Here is a 16994-nt window from a genome sequence, read left to right as displayed (position 1 = left end):
ACACACACATATATGGATGCTGTTGTTGTTTAGTCACTAAGTCGTGTCCAACTCCTTACCCTGACTGTAGCCCACCAGGCTCCTCTGTCCATAGGATTTCCCAGGCAAGAATACTGGAGTGGATTGTCATTTCCTTCTCCAGGGGATCTTCCTGACCCAGAGATCAAACATGTATCTCCTGCTCTGGCAGGTGGATTCTTTACCACTGAGCCACCAAGGAAGCCCCAACTCAGAGGCAAAAGGAATATGCTAAGGTATATGTCAAGGTGCTGTGAGCCCTGTGTTCTTCCCTTGTGTTAAATATTCCAATTCTTCTACAGCGAACAGTGTTCAGTTCAGTTCAGTCACTCAGTCATGTCCGACTCTTTGCCACCCCATGAATCGCAGCACGCCAGGCCTCCCTGTCCATCACCAACTCCCGGAGTTCACTCAGACTCACGTCCATCAAGTCAGTGATGCCATCCAGCCATCTCATCCTCTGTAGTCCCCTTCTCCTCCTGCCCCCAATCCCTCCCAGCATCAGAGTCTTTTCCAATGAGTCAACTCTTCACATGAGGTGGCCAAAGTACTGGAGTTTTAGCTTTAGCATCATTCCTTCCAAAGAAATCCCAGGGCTGATCTCCTTCAGAATGGACTGGTTGGATCTCCTTGCAGTCCAAGGGACTCTCAAGAGTCTTCTCCAACACCACAGTTCAAAAGCATCAATTCTTCGGCGCTTAGCCTTCTTCACAGTCCAACTCTCACATCCATACATGACCACAGGAAAAACCATAGCCTTGACTAGACAGACCTTTGTTGGCAAAGTAATGTCTCTGCTTTTGAATGTGCTATCTAGGTTGGTCATAACTTTCCTTCCAAGGAGTAAGCGTCTTCTAATTTCATGGCTGCAATCACCATCTGCAGTGATTTTAGAGCCCCCAAAAATAAAGTCTGACACTGTTTCCACTGTTTCCCCATCTATTTCCCATGAAGTGATGGGACTGGATGCCATGATCTTTATTTTCTGAATGTTGAGCTTTAAGCCAACTTTTTCACTCTCCTCTTTGACTTTCATCAAGAGGCTTTCTAGTTCCTCTTCACTTTCTGCCATAAGGGTGGTGTCATCTGCATATCTGAGGTTATTGATATTTCTCCCGGCAATCTTGATTCCAGCTTGTGCTTCTTCCAGTCACAGTGTAAGTATTGTAAAATGTATTGCAAAGGTGGTTACCAGGGGTTACAGGGGAGTTACTGTTTCAGGGATACAGAGTTTCAGGTTTGCTAGATGAGGACTTCCCTGGAAGGATGGATGGTGGTGATGGTAGCACAAAACTGTGAGTGTGATTAATGCCGCTGATCTGCATACGGGATGACTGTATGAGGACGCCTGGAGGAGACGGCTGTCTGCAAGCCAGGGAGAGGGGCCTCAGAAGGAACCAACCCCATGGATACCGTGGTTTGGGGGCTTCTAGCCTCTGAAATTAGCAGAAAATAAATTTCCATCGTTAAGTGCCCTGGCGATGCCACTTGGTTTAGCCGCCCCGGCAGACCCCACAGAAGCCCATTTTGTGTCTTCTACCTCCACCCCCCTCATGGTCACTGAACTCTGAGTGCCGTGAACCTTCATGGTTTTAAGGATGGTCTCAGGGCTGCAGAAGAGAGTCACAAACACTGCATGACTCTCATGCTCTCCTCTGCTCATGGTTTGGGGTCTGTGTTTGTCAGAGACCTCGGTCTGGTGACGTTCAGAACAAGACCTGACGTGCTTCCTGAACATGAAGGGATTGATTGGCTCAGGATGAACAGACTCCCGAGCTGTCCGTGGGGGCAATTTCCAGGATACCTGTCATTGCAGAAAGGTTCTCTGGGGTGGACTTTAAGTGTGATTCTCTCTGAAGTTAAAGCTTGGACTCAATGACTGGCCAAGGTCTTTTTCTGGTCTATGGTTTGGGCACGGTTTTAAAAATAAACCCGCGATCCAGTCCAGCGGAAAGTGGTTTGGAAGTACAGCTCTCGGAGGGGCCAGTCTGCGACACTGAAAATGGCAGAATACCCTGGTGCCCGCTCCGGTGTGACTGGCAGATTTTATATGGGGAGGCCGGCCCCAGGGCCCAGAGGGCAGGATTTTGGACACAATTCACTACAGCAAGAGGACCGGGGCCACAATCGTGGGTTTACATTCCTCTGGCCTCCTGCTCTTGGCAGTGCTGGTCAGGCAGGGCTTAGAGGGACCAATAAGATGTTATTTTGTCATGATCAGTGGTATTCCAAAAGTGTGCCCATCCAGACAAAATACTGATATTGGGGCCTGTGGCCTCTCTTCTGGGGTCCTTTCCAAGCCATACTGTGAAGGGTCCCAGGTAGAGGTGCAGCCACAAGTGAAGCCAGGCAGACCGTGGTCCAGGCTGATGCTGTGAGCTGCGGAGACAAGGGCTCCAGCGATGCTCTCAAGGTTAGGGGCTGGTGTGTGTGTGTTGGCAGAGGTGGGGGGCGGGGGGTGGACCTTTCCAAGCTCACCAGATAGGTGAGCAGGCCTCAGCATCTGAACCACCACAGCTGACATCGAGTGCAAGGGAAATGAGCTGAACCCTCTGAGCCTTGCCCAAGAGCAGATTCATGAAGAAAACGTCATTGTGACTTTGTTCAGTCCCTAAGTCACGTTCAGCTCTGTGTGACCCCATGGACTGCAGCATGCCAGGCTCCTCTGTCCTCCACTCTCTCCTGGAGCTTGCTCAAATTCACTATGTCGGTGATACTATCTAACCATCTCATCCTCTGCTGCCCCCTTCTCCTTTTGCCTGAATCTTCCAAGTATTAGGGTCTTTTCCAATGAGTTGGCTCTCACATCAGGTGGCCAAAGAATTGGAGCTTCAGCAATAGTCCTTCCAATGAAGGACTCATGGCTCACAGCTTCATATGAGTTGAGCCATGCCATGCCATTGTTATTGTAGACCACTAGAGTGGGGCTTGTTTGTTATACCACACTCTTAGATAACCAGAACAGTCACCATGGTTCACCATGCTAGTCCACATAAAAAAATAAGGGACCTGGACTCAGATAGGATTCTCTCTAGAATCCTCCAGGATTTACATATATTTATTTATTTATTTATTTATTTCAGACTTTAAACTTTTTATTTTGTATTGGGGTATAGCCAATCAACAATGTTGTGATAGTTTCAGGTAAACAGCAACAGGACTCAGCCATACATACACATGTAACCATTTTCCCCCGAAGTCCCCTCCCATCCATGTTGCCACATAACATTGAGTACAGTTTCCTGTGCTATACTATATGTCCTTGCTGGTTTTCCAAGGATGTATATTTTAATGAAAAATTTCCATAGTTTTCAAGGATTCATGTTATATCCAGCTTTCTTGGTCTTAGAAATAGCTTTGAGAAGATTCTAGAACCATCTACTTCTTTGGTACTAAAATGACTGTTATTGAGAGGTAAAATGGGAAGAAAGTGAAATAATATAATAATTCTATTTTATGCAAATACACTTAGTAGAAGAAGACATGTAAATGTTATGTCAGTTCTCGTGTTGAGATGCAATATTTTGAGTTAGCTCAGTGAATGACATTAGATCTTACAAATTTTCGGGGAAAATACCTGTGCGTGACAAGAGTGAATTCACTTAACTAGGTCAAGGAATTTCAGAAACAAGGTGTAATGGGATCCAAAAGCAGGGGTCCTGGCTTCTGGCTAAGCCGTTGGTTCTCCAGGGAAGAGTCTCAGCTTCTCTGAGTTCCCTCATCTGTTAAGTGAGGAAATTGGACTCAGTGACCTTTAAAACAATTCTGTGAGCACGACCATTCTGCAGACCTTTAATAAGTGTTCATGTGTCAAGAGCAAGAACGTGCTGTCCACCCAACCCCATTATTTCCCAGATGGAAGGACTGAAGAGAGCCTGAGAGGTTAGCAGGCAAGTGAGAGATCAGGAGATGTAAGGGAGGAAGAAACAAGAATTCCCATTACTGGAGGAATACACAACTCTGAAACTGCTTGTGGGGATCAACCCAGACGTTCTCAGTGATATTTCCTGTTTCGTTCCTATTCTTGGTAATGTAATCTCTTCTCTTTCTCCTTCTTTCCAATTGCACTAGATTACCAGTTTGCCATAAAAGGACAGAACTCAGGAGCAGCCAGATGGAAGGAGCGCACAGGAGAGGTGAGGAAAGGATGCAGAGCCTCCATGCTCTTAGTCGCTGCCCCGCCCAGAGCCTCTGCCCGTTCACCAGCCCGGGAGCCCTCTAAACTCCAGCCTTTCGGGTTTTCATGGAGACTTCATTACACAGGCAGGACTGATTAGCTCACTGGCCAGTGATGGTCAATGCTACCTCCAGACTCTTCTCTTCCCCAGAGATTAGGGGTGGGGCTGAAAGTTCCCACCCTCTAATCACAGGGTTGGTTCCCCCGGCAACCAGCCCCATTCTCAGGTGCCATCCCAAAGTTATCTCATTCACACAACAAGCTAAAAAGTAAGAAGATACCTTTACAGCTCTCATTATTTCGGAAATTCCAAGAGTTTTAAAAGTTCTGTGCCAGAAAGAAAACCAAGACTAAATTTCTTATTATAAATATTATATTCCTCATTACAAATATTTTTATTACAAATCACAGTATCACAGGCTGAGAGCTTCAACTGTGGAAAAGGGGCCTAGAGGGCTGCTTTATTTGACCTGATGCTAGAGCTGTGAAAGGAATCCTTGCACACCTGCAGGATCCCCGCTGAAACAGTTACACCCCAGGCAGTGCCACATGGACTCTCCTAGTCCAGAAGGACTCTCCTGCCTTCTGGGCACCAAAGTGGTGGCGAGGGGGCGGCTCTGCTTGGGGGATTCCACAGCCCCATGACAACTAGCAGAGGGCAAAGCAGGAAAAGAAAGGGGTAAGATACAGCTGCTGTATACACGGTTCCTCTATCTGGCTGACCCCAGTGTTTTCACAACAGCAGACGTGCTCAGAACCTTCCATTCATGAGATTCCTGGCCCCACATGCTGTGGGCTAATACAGCCAAAGGCTTACTACAGACTTGGTGGAAGACTTACTCCTGTTCCTCCTTCCAAGCTCAAGCCGACGCTGGCTTCTCAAAAGGATAAACCTTCCTTTTCTGATGGGGTCTGGATTCACATTTCATTGAGATCCTGAGTTTCATCTGAGGTGATGTTTGATATTTCAAGGCAGTTCATTCCTTACACCTTCAAAATGCTGAGGGAGTGATGCCTAAAATACCACGATGAAACACCCAATCCTTCAGTGGCTTAAATCACTGTCCTCTACTAGAGATCCTCTACTAGAGTCACTGCGGGGCTCCCTCAGGGAGGACTTAACCAGGTGCCTGCACAGGAACAAGCTTCCAGGAAAAGAAGCAGGAGGTGGGGACAGAGGTCTCCATAGGATTCTGGAGAAATGGCTTTGCCCCTAATCAGCAGTAGGGCAACGAGGTTCAGAGAAGTGAGGCAACCTTTTTTTAAGTCTGGCAAGAAGTGGGGGAAGATTTCCTTGAAAAGAGTATTGTCGTTACACTTCTAATGATAGGTTATTTTCAGAATATAAATTACAGAAAGTAAATCTCAAAGTCTGCAGAAGGCAGAGAGATGTAGAAAATGTAGAAAATGCATAATCACATGTATAGTCTTATTTCATTAAAAAAAAAACCACCACCACCACCAAAACAAACAGGCCTTTATTAAGTCCCCAATAAGTGCTTCCCGGGTGGCTGAGATGGTAAAGAATCCACTTGCAATGCAGGAGACCCAGGTTTGATCCCTGGGTTGGGAAGATCCCCTGGAAGAAGAAATGGCAACCCACTCCAGTATTCTTGCCTGGAGAATGCTATGGACAGAGGAGCCTCGTGGGCTACAGTCCATGGGGTCACAAAGAGTTGGAGCTGACTGAGCAGTATATTAAAACTTCACATTCGTTTAACTTTCCTAACAACCCCTGAGGCGGGGACTATTAATAACATCATTTTATTGATGGGGAAATGGAGGGTTAGTGAGCGCAGAGAACCAGCCCAAGGTCACAAAGCTTGGACAGGCAGATAATGAACCCAGCCTGAGCTTAGAACCCACTTCCGTGACCTCCATATCATCATGGCTTTTTAAAAAGTTTAGAGATCCTGGCTATCCCTAAAATACCTTCGGAATAAGAACTGACCGTGGAAGACACTGAGGAGGGGATGGGAAAGCACAACGGAACTGTGCCTACTTCACTGCTCAGGGCCCACTTCCGGGAGAGTGCTATATATAGTCTGGCTGCTTTTCAAAAAACAGCAGAAAATCATTGCTCTCAGGCTACCTACAGGGAAGCGGAGAGGAAGGACACTTCCCTGCCAGGTCTAACAGACTGCGGGTTTCTCTGCCCTAACATCTCCAGAGGCAGCCACCCCACAGACAGTGTGACAACTCCCACTCCTGTAGCCAGAAAATAAATAAATGAGTACAGCAGAACGAGACCAACAGCACAGAGAAAAATACACATATAATACGAATGTATTATATGCAGAAGTATATGTAAACATATACAAATGTATTACTTATAAGTGTATATATATTTATATGTATAAATATATGTACAAATATAAAAGTATTTATAAATAATACATGTTATATATAACTTATATGCTTCCCTCATGGTGCTAGGGATAAAGAATTCACCTGCCAATACAGGAGACACTAGAGACATGGGTTCAATCCCTGAGTCAGGAAGATCCCTTGGAGTAGGAAATGGCAGCCCACTCCAGTATTCTTACCTGGAAAATCCCATGGACAGAGGAGTCTGGCAGGCTACAGCCCATGGGATTGCAAAGAGTCGGACACGACTGAACACTACTTATGTATATTTTATATATATATGTTTATATAATTATAAATTAATATAATTATATTACATATATTTATAAATAATACATTCATGTGTGTGTGTGTGTGTGTGTGTGTGTGTGTATGGGACTCCCAGGTGGCGCAGTGGTAAAGAATCTGCCTGCCAATGTAGAAGATGCCAGAGACATGGGTTTGATCCTGGGTTGGGAAGACCCCCTAGAGAAGGAAATGGCAACCCACTCCAGTATTCTTGCCTGGAAAATTCTGTGGACAGAGACGCCTGGCAGGCTACAGTCCACAGAGTTGCAAAGAGTCAGACACGACTGAGCGGCTAAGCACACATGCTAAATATTTAGCTGTAGGCTTGTAGTTGTGCCTGGAGAAGGAAATGGCAACCCATTCCAGTATTCTTGCCTGGAAAATTCCATGGACAGAGAAGCCTGGCGGGCTACAGTCCATGGGGTTGCAAAGAGTCAGACACGACTGACTGACTGAGCACACGTGCTGAATATTTAGCTGTCAGCTGTAGTTGCGCCTTCATGGTCACCAAGTCATGAACATGATGCAGAGTCATGATCATGATGTATATAAACATAAAGGGAAAAAGATAATATAAGCAACAGAGGGAATTAACCAAAGCTAATATGGGTTCTTTGAAGAGACAAGAAACAGACAAGCCCCTGGGAAAACTCATCAAGAAAAACCAAGAAAGATGCAAATGACAAACACTGTGAATGAACATGGAGAGTTTTTAAAAATTGCCAGAAACATAAAAATTACTCAAACGGACAAAAAGTCTCTACAAGCAAAGACTTGCTGGTGAAATATACTTAACCAGAATGTAAAATCTATCTTCCACATGATCACCATACCCTAAGATAAAGCAAACAGTTCACACATTTCAGATGATCTTGCAGGCAAGCTGAGCACAGGCCACATCCATCCTATCTCCACAAACTCCACAAAGAACAGTGGAAGTAGGGCCCAATGCCTTCTAGTCCTTGAAGCCAGAATCAAATAAAGGCAGCACAAAGAAACTGATGAAACAAGCTCATCTTTATAACCACAGATTTTCTACAGGGTATACTCCACTCCACTCCACCTAAAAGATTAACTACCCAACAGCCCTCTGTCCCTTGATGTATCACAGCCTTGTCATGGCAAAGGGGCTTGTGTAACTCAACAAAGCCATGAGCCATGCTGTGCAGGACCACCCAAGATGGACGAGTCATAGGGGAGAGTTCTGGCAAAACGTGGTCTACTGGACTGCAAGGAGATCAAACTAATCAATCCTAAAGAAAATCAACCCTGAATATTTATTGGAAGGACTGATGCTGAAGCTCCAATAGTTTGGCCACCTGATGCAAAGAGCTGATTCATTGGAAAAGACCCTGATGCTGGGAAAGACTGAAGGCAAAAGAACTGAACAGTAGCAACCGCCCTCTGACTTAGATGGTGCCTATTTGAGGCCAAGGAGATGCAGACAAAAAGGATGCACAATCTGATTTCTGGAAAGTTCTCTCCCATAGACTTCATCTATTTAGAAAGGAATTCCCTTCTTCTGTTTAGAAGGTAAGAACAATCACCTGCATGAGGGAGCCCTGAGAAAGAGTTCTGGGGTGAGAGTTTATGTCCTCCCTATCTTCCAGCCTTCTCGGTAGGAGATAAATAAGCTTCGCCTTTTTCGAGGCTACCATTTTGTTTAAAGCTCTACCATTTAAGACTTCTTTCTTATATGCAACCCAAGCTGATTCCAATGACCAGTTGACCAGGACAGACCCTGAGAGAGGAGACAGGGCAGCTACCAGCCTGTCCACATAGCTGAGAAAACCCTCAAGGGAGGGACCTGAGGACTTGAGGGCTGTGCTTCCTGCGATGCTGGAGACGCTGTTCAGGCTCACCCTGCATGGATGCCTGAGCACAGAAATAAGACAGCTGGGAGGGATCCTACAGAGGGACACACCCAACCCTCTCATTTTACCCGTGAGCAGAGTGGAAATGACTCACAAAGGCTGAAGCACTGGCAGAATGCTGATTCCAGTTTCCATGTTGCGTGCGTGGGTTCCTTCCACTCCACCGAGCAATCGTCTGCAACACCAGCTGGGCTTCCTACAACTCAACTCTGACACCTGGAGATGATGTCAGATCCCACAGGCGCAGGGCTCAGTCCCACGAGACTGCACTACCTACATCCTGTCCCCCTCAGATGCCAACCCCAAGTCCAGGCTGTTCTTGTGCTTCGGACCAACCTGCTACAGATCCAAGGAGCCCACGATCCCCTCCTTAGGTTCGATCAATTGGCTAGGGGGCTCACAGAATTCAGGAAAATATTTTATGGTTGACCCTTGAAAGACACAGGGGGTTGGTTCCAGGACCTGCCCTGAAACCCAAATCTGAGGATGCTCAAGTCCCAGAGTTGACCATCTTACCTGCAACTCTGCCCCCGAGGATACAACCAATCGCAGGTGTAGATTGTACAGTACTAGAGTATTTATTGCAAGAGTCCACATATAAGCGGACCCACACAGTTTGAACTCATTGTTCAGGGGTCACCTGTACTTACTAGATGCTGGTTCAGAGTATGTAACTCAGGAACAGCAGAGTGGAAGCAATGCACGGGGCAAGGCGTGAAGAAAGAGCCCAGAGCTTCTGCCATGAGCTCTCCAAGGGTGCCATCCTCCCAACACTCCCCAGAAGCTGTCCAAACCCAGTCCTTCTGGGGCAATGTGGAGGCTTCATTACATTGTCATGACTGAGTAAACCACTGGCCATAGGCAATGGATTCAACCTCCAGCCCCTCTCCTCTCCCTCAAGGTTAAGGGAGTGGGGTGGAAAGGTCTAACCCTCCAATCACAGGACTGGTTTTGCTCTGTCAACCAGCCCCCAGGCTCCAGATGCTTTCCAAAGATCTTCTCACTTACATAAGCTCAGCTGTGGTTCAAAGGGGCTTGTTCTGAATATCAAGACACCTTTACCACTATTATCACCTGGGAAAGTCCAAGGGTTTAAGGAGTTCTAAACATATATTTGGGAGCTCTAGGGACAAAGACAAAATGCATGTTTCCTATTAAAAATCACAGCATCACAAGTGTTCAAAAGCCAAAGTGGGAAATAAAATCCAGCTCCTCTGATTTCTACCCAGGTCCCAAGCTGTCTGTGATATGCATGAGTCTCAATGACCAGAAGTAGCTTCTTAGAGATGGTCATGCTGAGTGAAGTAAATCAGACCGAGAAGGAAAAATATCATAAATATCATGACATGCCTTATATGATGAATCTAAAATGAAATTATACAAGTGAACTTATTTATGAAACAGAAAAAGACTCACCAATTTAGAGAACGAACTTACGGTTGCCGGGAGGTGGGGGGCAGAATCTGGGGAAGGGATAGTTGGGGAGTCTCGGATGGCCATGTACACACTTTTATATTTAAAGTGGATAACCAACAAGGACCTACCATATAGCACAGGGAACTCTGTTCAGTGTTATGTGGCAGCCTGGACGGAAGGGGAGTTTGGGAAAGAATGGGTATATGTATATGTATGGCTGAGTTGCTTTGCTGTCCACCTGAAATTATCACAATATTGTTAACTGACTATACTCCAGTAAGAGAAGGCAAAGGATCCCAAATGGGTCAGTGAAACTAAGACAATTGCAATTTTCTAAAAAAAATAGGGCTCTACTCCTGCCTCTGGCTTATTTAAAGTTAGAGTCCATCAACATATAAGACAGCAGTGAAAAGCAATTGGCTCTGTATACCTGTTATTATGAAAGCCCAACTCAGGCCAGGCTCCTTGCCTGTCAGCTCTGGGGTGGATCTTGGGCAACTCTTTTCACCATCTAAGCCCTCATGCCCTTGACTTTAAAACAGAGCTGGCTGGAACATATTCTCTTGAGCTTCCTTGACTCCACAATTGGATCATTTGATATTTATATTTGACTTATCCCATGACAAGTCATTATATGTCCATGACATTTCACTTTGGCAATGCTTACCAACATCCTTCCTAGCAAGCAGAAGTGAATCTGGTCCCTTGGAGAAGCATAAGGACAATCTGAATGCTCTTTTATGGGCAATTTTGTTCCATCGTGGATAAAATGAACATTTTGCTAACAGACAAACTGAATCATCCCAGAGTCATACACTCACACCAACACACTGTGGACAAGCTTGTCATCCTTGATCAAGCAGCATCAAATGCTGCCTGGAAAAAAGGAAGCAAAGGAATACATGAGAAAATGGTGCACATCATTTATTAAGTGCCATCACGTTTTTGGTCATGGCAGGAATTAATATTTTCAAAAGCCAATAATTGGCAAATACAGTTAAATGTTATCATCAGACCCTTTGAGAGCCTGGGTTTGGGCAATTTTCTTTTTTTTTTTTTTTTCTTGGGTGTGCTTGGCATGTGCGATCTAGTTCCCCACCAGGGTTCAAATCCATGCCCCCTGCAGTGGAAGCACAGAGTCTTAACCACTGGATGGGCAGGGAAATCCCCCTCTTTTTTTTTTTTTTCCCCTCTTTTTTAATTGTAGCTGATTTACAACCTTGTATTAATTTCTGCCGTGCAAAATGATTCAGATACACACACACACACACATACACATACATAGAGACATTCTTTTTTTATATTCTTTTCCATTAGGGTTTATTACAGGGTATTGAATATAGTTCCCTGGGCAATATAGTATGACCCTGTTATTTATTCCTTCTATATATATTATAAAACATGGCATCGGAGAACCCCAAACTTCCAATCCATCCCTTCACCCACCCCACCTTCCCACCAACCACAAATCTGTTCTTTATACCTGTGAGTTTGTTTCTTAATGATCAGTCAACTAAGGGTTCATTGGGGCCAGAGAAGGTGAAAACAAGGGCTTAAAAACAAAAACAAAACAAAACAAAAATTGGAAGGAAAGACTGTTACTGAACTAACATCGGAAGCCAGAGAGATCCATTTCCAAGTAGCAACCAGGATTCAAACCAGAAAATCAGATTCAGGTGAACAAGCCAAGCAGGGTTAGAAGCAGGGCAGAGTGTCAAGCAGTGTGAATGCCAAGCACAGACACGGGGTCAGGCTGGTAAGATGGGTGACGGACAGAACCAGGAAGAAGACACAGGGGTGGGGGAAGCGCCGGGCCACACAGCTCTGTTCCCCCAGATGCTTTCGAATGGACTCTGTAAAGCACATGAGACAGACTACGAAAAGTCCATGCACAGAAACCTCAGGGGAAGTTCCCTGACCTGCAAACCCTAGAAATAACTCATTCTCATGACAACATACAAGCTGTATTTTTAATGCTCTCTGCACCTAGATTCTGAATGTCCTTTTGCAGGCTAGAATCTGAATGCAGCCAACATTTATTTTGTTAAACAAACATGTATTTTGTGTTCCTTCTAGAAACACAGGATACTTCCCAATAAGAACCATCTCTGGGGACTTCCCTGGCGGTCCAATGGCTAAGACTCTCTGCTCCCAATGCAGTGGGGCCCGGGTTCAATTCCTGGTCAGGGAACTAGATCAAACATGCCACAACTAAAGACTCCACGCATCCCATAACTCAGACCTGGCACAGCCAAGTAAACAAACAAATAAATGTTTATTTTTTAAAAAATGAGAGGAAGAACCATCTCTGCCCTCATGCATCTCAGAATCCAGTAGAGACGCTGAAGCACACCAGGGTTTCAGAGCCATCCAAGTGTGCTGATACAGGTTTGACTAACTTCCCCAGAGAACTTGGTAATTAATTCCCAGAAGTAGCTTCTGACTTTAAAAAAAAAAAAAAAAAGGCAAGCTTTGGCAGGAACTGCAGGAAAAATGTATTAGCGAGAACACTTGACGGATATTCATGTTTCATACCCAATCAACAAATTTAATAAGAAGTGAGAAATAAGTGGGTTGGTGCTCTGACAAGGTGACTGAAGAAGCACAGAGAGTTTCCATGCAGAGATAACAAATCATCTCAAAGGCTGGAGATCGACACCCAAAAAAAGGCAGAACAGGAAGTGCCCGGGAAGATGGCTACTTGAAAAACGGCACTTCTACCCTTTGATTCAAAGTTACCATTAATATAACATCGAACAGAAAGATTTCTAGGCTGTACCTCAAAGAACATGAATATGAGTTTCCGCATTTTTCCATTCTGTTCTTACTGCACACAGCAGGGAACAAGAAGAAGCAGGCTGATACCTGACGTTATCCAGGATCACCTTCTGCCATAAAAAAGAATGCGATAATGCCACTGGAAGCAACATGCATGGACCTAGAGATGGTCACATAACGTGAAGTAAATCAGGCAGAGAGACAAACATCATATGAAGTCACTTATATGTGGAATCTTAAAAAAATGATATAAATGAACTTATTTAAAGATCAGAAACACACTCACAGACACAGAAAACAAACTTATGGATACCAAAGGGGATAGCAGAGGGGAGATAAATGAGTTTGGGATGAATTTATACACACCACCACATATAAGATCGATATAAAAGACAGATAAACAACTAAAAGGACTCACTCATAGTACAGGGAACTACTTTGTAATAACCTGTAAGGGAAAAGAATCTGAAAAAGAATACACACACCCATATATTTATATTTATATATATCAGATCAGATCAGATGCTCAGTCGTGTCCGACTCTTTGCGACCCCATGAATCACAGCACGCCAGGCCTCCCTGTCCATCACCAACTCCCGGAGTTCACTCAGACTCACATCCATCAAGTCAGTGATGCCATCCAGCCATCTCATGCTCTGTCATCCCCTTCTCCTCTTGGCCCCAATCCCTCCCAGCATCAGAGTCTTTTCCAATGAGTCAACTCTTTGCATGAGGTGGCCAAAGTACTGGAGTTTCAGCTTTAGCATCATTCCTTCCAAAGAAATCCCAGGGCTGATCTCCTTCAGAATGGACTGGTTGGATCTCCTTGCAGTCCAAGGGACTCTTAAGAGTCTTCTCCAACACCACAGTTCAAAAGCATCAATTCTTCAGCACTCAGCTTTCTTCACAGTCCAACTCTCACATCCATACATGACCACTGGAAAAACCATAGCCTTGACTAGATGAACCTTTGTTGGCAGAGTAATGTCTCTGCTTTTGAATATGCTATCTAGGTTGGTCATAACTTTCCTTCCAAGGAGTAAGCATCTTTTAATTTCATGGCTGCAGTCACCATCTGTAGTGATTTTGGAGCCCAGAAAAATAAAGTCTGACACTGTTTCCCCATCTATTTCCCATGAAGTGATGGGACCAGATGCCATAATCTTCGTTTTCTGAATATTGAGCTTTAAGCCAACTTTTTCACTCTCCACTTTCACTTTCATCAAGAAGCTTTTTAGTTCCTCTTCACTTTCTGCCATAAGGGTGGTGTCATCTGCATATCTGAGGTTATTCATATTTCTCCCGGCAATCTTGATTCCAGCTTGTGTTTCTTCCAGCCCAGCGTTTCTCATGATGTACTCTGCATATAAGTTAAATAAACAGGGTGACAATATACAGCCTTGACATACTCCTTTTCCTATTTGGAACCAGTCTGTTGTTCCATGTCCAGTTCTAACCGTTGCTTCCTGACCTGCATATAGGTTTCTCAAGAGGAAGATCAGGTGGTCTGGTATTCCCATCTCTTTCAGAATTTCTCACAGTTTATTGTGATCCACAGAGTCAAAGGCTTTGGCATAGTCAAGAAAGCAGAAATAGATGTTTTTCTGGAACTCTCTTGCTTTTTCCATGATCCAGCGGATGTTGGCAATTTGATCTCTGGTTCCTCTGCCATTTCTAAAACCAGCTTGAACATCAGGAAGTTCACGGTTCACATATTGCTGAAGCCTGGCTTGGAGAATTTTGAGCATTACTTTACTAGCATGTGAGATGAGTGCAATTGTGCGGTAGTGTGAGCATTCTTTGGCATTGCCTTTCTTTGGGATTGGAATGAAAACCTTTTCCAGTCCTGTGGCCACTGCTGAGTTTTCCAAATTTGCTGGCATATTGAGTGCAGCACTTTCACAGCATCATCTTTCAGGATTTGGAATAGCTCAACTGGAATTCCATCACCTTCACTAGCTTTGTTTTCCCAGCATGTTAATGATTTTTTGTAGCTGTTATCTTTATTTTTTAGCTTATTTTTTTATTTTAGAGTTTATTTACAATATAGTGTTGGTTTCAGGGATACAGCACAGCAATTAAGTTATATATATGTGAGTGTAATTATACACTCACAAAATTAAAAAAATAAGCTAAAAAATAAAGATAAAAGCTACAAAAAATCATTAGCATGCTGGGAAAACTGCCTTGGCAACAGTGCAACAGCCACATTCTACAGACATCACCACTTCACTCACCAATTGTGATCTAATTCACTTTTTTCCCTCTGGTTTGTCCAAGCATACCTTGTAGCAAACCAGTCTGTACTGTTTCCCTAGTATTATTTTAAAGAACTTCCTATATCCAATGAGATAAATCAAACTGTGCTGCAGTACACTGTGCTAAAGCTGGATAACAAAGATGCGGTTCAGAATGGGATAAAGCCCACATAACACAGCGGGCCACTTCGATGATGACTGTCAGCTCAGCATTGCTTCGTAGGTTAACCTGAAACAACCTGACAAGACCATGAGAGAGAATTCTCAGCTCCATTCTAGCAGGATACAAGTTCTCCCTTGAAGGAGAGAAGATTACGTGAAACTACTCTGTCACATAAGCAACACTGTGAGGAACTACACCTGCCTAGTTAAAGGCACTACAGGAAACACACCATAAAAACGTTCCCCTGTTGAAATTATTTTAAGCAGACCCCAATCTAGCTTTTTCACTCTCATTCTATTTCTGTGATTTCTACTCAAGCATGGCGTTAGGAGAGATGGCATGGCATTTGAAGGTGTCTCTGGTTGTCAAGGTAACCAGAAACACTGCAAAAAAGTAACTTACATTACTACTTCTTTGACAGACATCTTTCCCATTTTAAATAAATTCTATTTTCAGCCTAAAATATTTTTCCATAGGAGATTGAATAAATGCATTATTACATAATTTGTGTAATAAGATACTTGTGTGCATGCTAAGTCGCTCCAATCATGTCTGACTCTTTGCGACCCTATCGACTGTAGCCCACCAGGCTCCTCTGTCCATGGGGTTCTCCAGGCAAGAATACTGGAGTGGGTTGCCAAGCCCTCCTCCAGGGATCTTCCCCACCCAAAGATCAAACCCCCATCTCCTGCATTGACAGGTGAGTTCTTTACCTCTAGAGCCACCTGGGAAGCCCATAACAAGATGCCGCTGCTGCTGCTGCTGCTAAGTCACTTCAGTCGTGTCCCACTCTGTGCGACCCCATAGACGGCAGCCCACCAGGCTTCCCTCGCCCCTGGGATTCCCCAGGCAAGAACACTGGAGTGGGTTGCCATTTCCTTCTCCAATGCATGAAAGTGAAAAGTCAAAGTGAAGTCACTCAGTCGTGTCCGACTCTTAGCCACCCCATGGACTGCAGCCTACCAGGCTCCTCCATCCATGGGATTTTCCAGGCAAGAGTACTGGAGTGGGTTGCCACTGCCTTCTCCAATGCATGAAAGTGAAAAGTCAAAGTGAAGTCGCTCAGTCGTGTCCGACTCTTCAAGACCCCATGGACTGCAGCCTACCAGGCTCCTCCATCCATGGGATTTTCCAGGCGAGAGTACTGGAGTGGGGTGCCATCGCCTACACAGTCATAAAAAGCACAACACATTGATATGGGCTAACACATGTTAGGATGTACAGACATATGTGTACAGCATGGATGCATATGTTTTTCAAAAAGGTTTATGGCAAACTGGGTACTGTTAAGGGCTACTGCCTCTGGAAAGGGGAATCTGGAAGCCAGAGTTGGGAAAATGCTTACATTTTTCCTTTTGCATTTTTTTTAAAGTTATCAAGTTTACGTATTTGCTTCTCAATTTAAAATTAGTAAGTGAAAAACAGTAAAGATTTTCATGTCTACCTAGACAGATCTAAGTCTGAAATCTTTCAGGTAACAAGATACTACACAGTCCACAGGTCCTAAAATTCACCCATCCATTTGCCAGCTGAAGGTTTTCCCTAGAAGTAACTTGCACCATCTCCCTGCACCACGACTCTGAAAAAAGGGGTGAAAAAGCAAGCCTAGAAACAAGGTCACAAGTTTTTACTAACCTATTTTAGATATGTTTTTT

At 44.4% G+C, this 16994-nt stretch overlaps 1 protein-coding gene across 6 annotated transcripts in view; it reads right to left on the bottom strand.

Moving 5' to 3' along the window:
* The window catches only part of ARHGAP44 (Rho GTPase activating protein 44), a 125069-nt gene that overhangs the window by 72529 nt on the left and 35546 nt on the right, over window positions 1-16994 (bottom strand). The window lies entirely within an intron of this gene.

Source organism: Bos indicus, chromosome 19, assembly GCF_029378745.1.
Source record: "Bos indicus isolate NIAB-ARS_2022 breed Sahiwal x Tharparkar chromosome 19, NIAB-ARS_B.indTharparkar_mat_pri_1.0, whole genome shotgun sequence".
Classification (NCBI taxonomy): Eukaryota; Metazoa; Chordata; class Mammalia; order Artiodactyla; family Bovidae; genus Bos; species Bos indicus.
The sequence above is the reverse complement of the archived record's forward strand: the minus strand, read 5'-3'. Positions and strand labels throughout refer to the sequence as shown.